Below are 6,000 nucleotides of genomic sequence, written 5' to 3' on the forward strand. Positions count from 1 at the left end.
TAGTGATCCAAAGGGACACATGCACCCGAATGTTTATAGCAGCAATGTCCACAATAGCCAAACTATGGAAAGAACCTAGATGTCCATCAACAGATGAATGGATCAAGAAGATGTGGTATATATACACAATGGAATACTATGCAGCCATCAAAAGAAATGAAATCTTGCCATTTGCAACAACATGGATGGAACTAGAGCGTATCATGCTTAGCGAAATAAGTCAAGCAGAGAAAGACAACTATCATATGATCTCCCTGATATGAGGAAGTGGTGATGCAACATGGAGGCTTAAGTGGGTAGAAGAAGAATAAATGAAACAAGATGGGATTGGGAGGGAGACAAACCATAAGTGACTCTTAATCTCACAAAACAAACTGAGGGTTGCCGGGGGGAGGGGGTTTGGGAGAAGGGGGTGGGATTATGGACATTGGGGAGGGTATGTGATTTGGTGTGTGCTGTGAAGTGTGTAAACCTGGTGATTCACAGACCTGTACCCCTGGGGATAAAAATATATGTTTATAAAAAATAAAAAATTAAAAAAAAAAAAAAGAAATGAAATCTTGCCATTTGCAACAACATGGATGGAACTAGAGCGTATCATGCTTAGCGAAATAAGTCAAGCAGAGAAAGACAACTATCATATGATCTCCCTGATATGAGGAAGTGGTGATGCAACATGGGGGCTTAAGTGGGTAGAAGAAGAATCAATGAAACAAGATGGGATTGGGAGGGAGACAAACCATAAGTGACTCTTAATCTCACAAAACAAACTGAGGGTTGCCGGGGGGAGGGGGTTTGGGAGAAGGGGGTGGGATTATGGACATTGGGGAGGGTATGTGCTTTGGTGAGTGCTGTGAAGTGTGTAAACCTGGAGATTCACAGACCTGTACCCCTGGGGATAAAAATATATGTTTATAAAAAATAAAAAATTAAAAAAAAAAAAAAAAAAGATCTCCCTGGAAGCCGGTGGTTCTCCCCCGCTGGAGGCGTTCCTGACCGCAGGAAGCACCACAGGTCTTGGCAGATCTCTCCAGCAACCCCGGAGAAGGAGGGTGAGAGCGAGAGGCAAAGCTGAGCAACCTCTGGGACAGAGGTGGCAGGACCCAGGCAGAAAAGCAAACCAGGGGGGATAATGGAAACCCTCACAGCGACTCCACTCGCGGCCTCCTCGTCTTCTCGACGGCAGCCCCCATCCCTTCTGCCACGGAGAAGGAACCTTCCTAAGTTGGGGAAGAAGGCAGGACCCTCAACCCCCTCCTGAAAGGGCAAAAATGACCATGAGAAAGAGGAAGACCACTCCCATGAGGACACTTTGTCTATAGGAATGAACCACGGCATGTAGTCACGTCAGAGCACTGAGGGGATTCTGCCAGATCTGTTTTCTCTCATCCAGAATTTTCTCCACCGGACCGCTTCCTCCTGATGGATCAAAGTGCACTCCCCAATTAGAGATATTTGGGACACTCTGCGTAAAGGGACATCCATCACAGTGACAAGTCACTCTCCCAGTTTGGTGGGTAAAAGCCCCAGGGAAGATCTCAGAGAAAGCTGTGTCCATCGTCTGTACTTGGAGACTGAACAACAACAACAACAAAAAAAACGAGTGTCAACTATCTGCCGTGATTTCAGCAAAGAGTGGAAACACAACTTCCATGACACACCTCCGTCCCCTCCCTTCCTCAACCACGTGTGACCCCATTCTCTTCCCACCCTCGTGAGGCTGCGGAACAATCCAGCTCATAACCTTATCCAACACCCAGCACTCTCGTTATCTATGAGAAGATGAAAAATCAGAACAAAGCAAAACAAAAAAACCAGACTGGAGTCAGACATCTTCTCTGCAACATTCAATGCCAGAAGTAAAGGGAATCCCATCATTTTTTTTATGTCTCCTTTTTTACCTTTATTAAGTTTTTAATTTTAATTCCAGGTACAGTTTATGTACAGTGTTCTATTAATTTCAGGTGTACAATAGAGTGATTCAACAATTCTATACATTACTCAGTGCTCTTCTTTTTTTTTTTTTAATTAACACATAATGTATTATTAGCCCCAGGGGTACAGGTCTGTGAATTGTCAGGCTTACACACTTCACAGCACTCACCATATCACATAACCTCCCCAGTGTCCATAACCCAACCACCCTCTCCACACACACACACCCGCACCCCAGCAACCCTCAGTGTGTTTCCTGAGATGAAGAGTCTCTTATGGTTTGTCTCCCTCCCGGGTCCCATCTTGTTTCATTCTTCTCTCACTTCCCCCACAACCCCCACCCTGCCCCTCAGATTCTTCATATCAGTGAGATCATATGATAATTGTCTTTCTCTGGTTGACTTAGTTCGCTTAGCATGATAACCCTCTAGTTCCATCCACATCGTAATTCTTTAAAGTAGAAACAATCAATTCTAGGGGCGCCTGGGTGCCTCTGTCGGTTAAAGGTCCAACTCTTGGTTTGGGCTCAGATCGTGATCTCCTGATCCATCAAGACCACCTCCCCTCCTTCCATTCCGCTCCCTCTGCCCCTCCCCCTACTCATACTGTCTCTTTCTCTCTCTCTCTCTCTGCCTAAATAAATAAATCCTGAAAAGAAAGAAATCATAAATTCTAAAACACTACTATTTTAACAATTCAGCAATCATCCAGGAAGAACTCCCAGAGGATACCAAGAAAAACCTGTGAAATGGAAAGAAATATTCTCTCTGATAAAGTCTTCATCTTAATAGCTCTCAGTCATTAGATATTATTTCATTTTAGTAACCTGAGAAAGTTTATACCTTAGGATTTAGAAGACATCAATGGTGAGACTAAATATGGGCTTTAATCCACAAAATTACTGGAAGAAAATTAAAGAGGAAAAAACCACAAACATTGACTGTATCAAGATAGACAACAGAAGCAGCGAAAAGACAGAAACGTGAAATAAAAGAAGTAATAAACCGATCTTATAAAAATAAATGTGAAGGAAATAATCTCATTATTAAAAGAAGCAAATTTTAATTGGGTCAGAAAACAAAATCCAACTCTACCTTGTGTGTGAAGAGATATACTCAAAAGTAACTCAGAAAAGTTAAGATAAACAGTGGAATAAAGATACATTATGTCAAAATTCACTGCAAAAAAAAAAGTTAACAATGCAAACATCAAAGTAGAACTTAAGGAAAAAAACATGAAAGAGAACAGAATCATTTTTGTTAAAAAGTGCAAATTCACAAGGAATGTTATGGGTCATAAATTGATGTGCCCAGTAACATGCCATAATGAGTATCATTTAGAAGTTTAAAAATAGATGACTGCAGATTTGAAGAAATTAACGTAATTAGTGCATTCTTAAAAGATTAGGTCAATAAAAATATTCAATAATAAAATCACTTACATGTCTTCATACATGCCACATTTGTTGAGAGTACGGCTCTCTTCCACGCTGCCATGGTATATGCACAGAATCTTACCGAGTGTTGGACGGTAACAGAAGTCTGGACAATTTCAAACCACTGAAATGGTACAGCCCCTATCTGACCATAATGCAGAAATAAATTAGAAATAATCATTAAAAGAGGTGCCTAGGCGTCTCTTGGTTAAGTGTCTGGCTTCGGCTCAGGTCATGATCTCAAGGTCTGGGGATGGAGCCCCACACGGGGCTCCCTGCTTATCAGCCAGTTGGCTTCTCCCACTCACTCCGCAGTGCACCTGCTTGTACATACTCTCTCTCTCTCTCTCTGTCAAATAAATAAATAAATAAAATCTTAACAACAACAAAAAGACTCATTGGAAAAAAAGCAAATCTCCAATTAGTTAGAAATTTTAAAAGGAAAAAAATGGAAAGAAGGAGGGGAGAGAGAGAGAAGGAAGACATGCTGTGTAAAGAAGGAACATTTGTTTACATAACTCTTGGGCCAAAGAGGAACTAAAACCTGCAACTGGAGGTATTAATTATAACATAATGTTAATTATAATATGGATATTAATTATAGTGAGACATTATATATGAAAATTTACGAGATACAATTCTAGGTCTTTTCTTAAACAAAAGCACATAATCTTACTTGCTTTCTTTAATTACTTCTCACCATTTTTCCCTCTTTATTCATCTTGAATGTCTGTTTGAAGGACTATGACAATGAGAGAAAAGATAGGAAAAAATGTAGCCAACGTGAGATACCGATAAATCACCGGAGGAATTTTTTAGCATGGCGGGACTTGATCATGTCCATCATGGCCGGCTTCGGCTTCGTGGGTCTCCAGGTTAGTGAGAAAATGATGTGAGGTTTTATGATCCAAGTGGTCACAGCTCTGGAAACAGACTTCCCATGTCCTAATGAAGGATGAACTTTGGAAGCAGCCAGCCATTGTTCCAATCCCTGTGACTACATGAAACGACCCACACAGAGCTCTCCCTACATACCAGCCCGTCTGAAGAACTTTTCATGTAATAATTCATTTAATCCTTACCACAAACTAATGACACAATGCAATGCCCCAATGTAAGCTTCTTTCTAAGTGCTAAATTGATTTATTACTGAAGATTGTATTCTCTGCCCTCCCCACTTCCAGTTTATAAAAATGTGTGGCCCTTTTCTAATCTTGTAATTAAGTAATCACCCAGCGAAGCATGTCATGTAATCAGTAAGCCTCCTGTTTTTCCAGAATGCCCTCTATTTTTCTAATATATCCACCATGTGTTCCTTAAAGGACCATCCCAGAACCTCTCTTGTTGTCTAAAACTATGAGAAAGAACCAAGTTTATTAAAATTATCTTCTTTAGATTTAAAGAACATCGTGTTTCCCTTCTAGGTGATGTTCAAAATTTTTCCCATGTGTGATGACAGAGATGAATCAGGGTCTTGACATATGTTCAAATAATAGAGCTTTTCCTTTTTAACAATATACTTACAGGGAGCAAAACCAAATAAATAGAGCCAAAGAATGTTAAAGGCAGTGTTCAGTTCTGACACACTGTTGCAGCTAACCAAGGAGCCACTGCAATGTTATTTCACAATGAATCATGTTTTAATATTTCACAGAAAATTATTAAAATTAAAAATTAGATGAGTATAGCTTAGCAATCAAAAATCGTCCTATGAAGCCTGTACAAAATCAGCCTGAGAGGTCACTGCAAACTCTCCTAGCTCTCTAAAGATAATTAGTTTCTTTTGAATAATGCTTAAAGGAAAATCGTCTTTTAGCTCTATGAGTGAGTTAATCTTCTGGGATTCTTTTTCCCCCCAAACAGGAAATTTCTCTGAAACTCTATGGGGCAAAACTACAAAAAGAAAGGGGAAAAAAGAATCCTAAGCTAATGAACAAATAAGAAATCGAAATTGCCTTGTTCATTCAACTACATAATCCCTTATTATGTCTGAGACCTACCATGCTTTAATTTTTTACCAGCTAGAAATGAGAGGAGAATGCTTTTAATAGAAGTTGGAAATGCACATATTTGGGTGTTCACCAAAGCCCAGTATGAGCACATTCTGCAGACAGTGGAGTGGTTTCCATAAAATGGACCCTCCTAAGCTAGTGAGGAGACCCTTAGAGACGGAATAAGGGTCTATCTTGCTCCAGCATTTTACCCTCCTTCATATCCCAGCATCCATTGACTATCAGTAATAAGGTACCCTGGTTAGTACATTCATTCAACATACATCCTTCGTAATGATTTCTGTTTATTATTCTTGCTACTAGTGAACTATTTGTTGTAGTGGTGGTGGCGGTGGTCGTTGTATTATTGTTAATCATTGGGAAAAGAGTCACTTCCACTCATAGAAGGACTGCATCCTACCTAGGATCTCTTCCTGGTTACTCCCAGGGCTCCCCTTCCCTGGAGCAAGGAGCATTGTTGCTATTGCTGGACAGAGCCAAACAGGCAGCTTCGAAGTCCTATAAAATAGAAAAGGCGCCATATCTTAAGAAGACAGATCGTAACCCTGAATTCAGTGTAGCAAATGGAAACCACACCCCTAGAGTCTAAAACTATGTCACTTGGATTAGAGGATCTGG

Source organism: Mustela putorius, unplaced genomic scaffold (genome assembly GCF_011764305.1).
Source record: "Mustela putorius furo isolate JIRA1106 unplaced genomic scaffold, ASM1176430v1.1 tig00000198_pilon_pilon_pilon, whole genome shotgun sequence".
Classification (NCBI taxonomy): domain Eukaryota; kingdom Metazoa; phylum Chordata; class Mammalia; order Carnivora; family Mustelidae; genus Mustela; species Mustela putorius.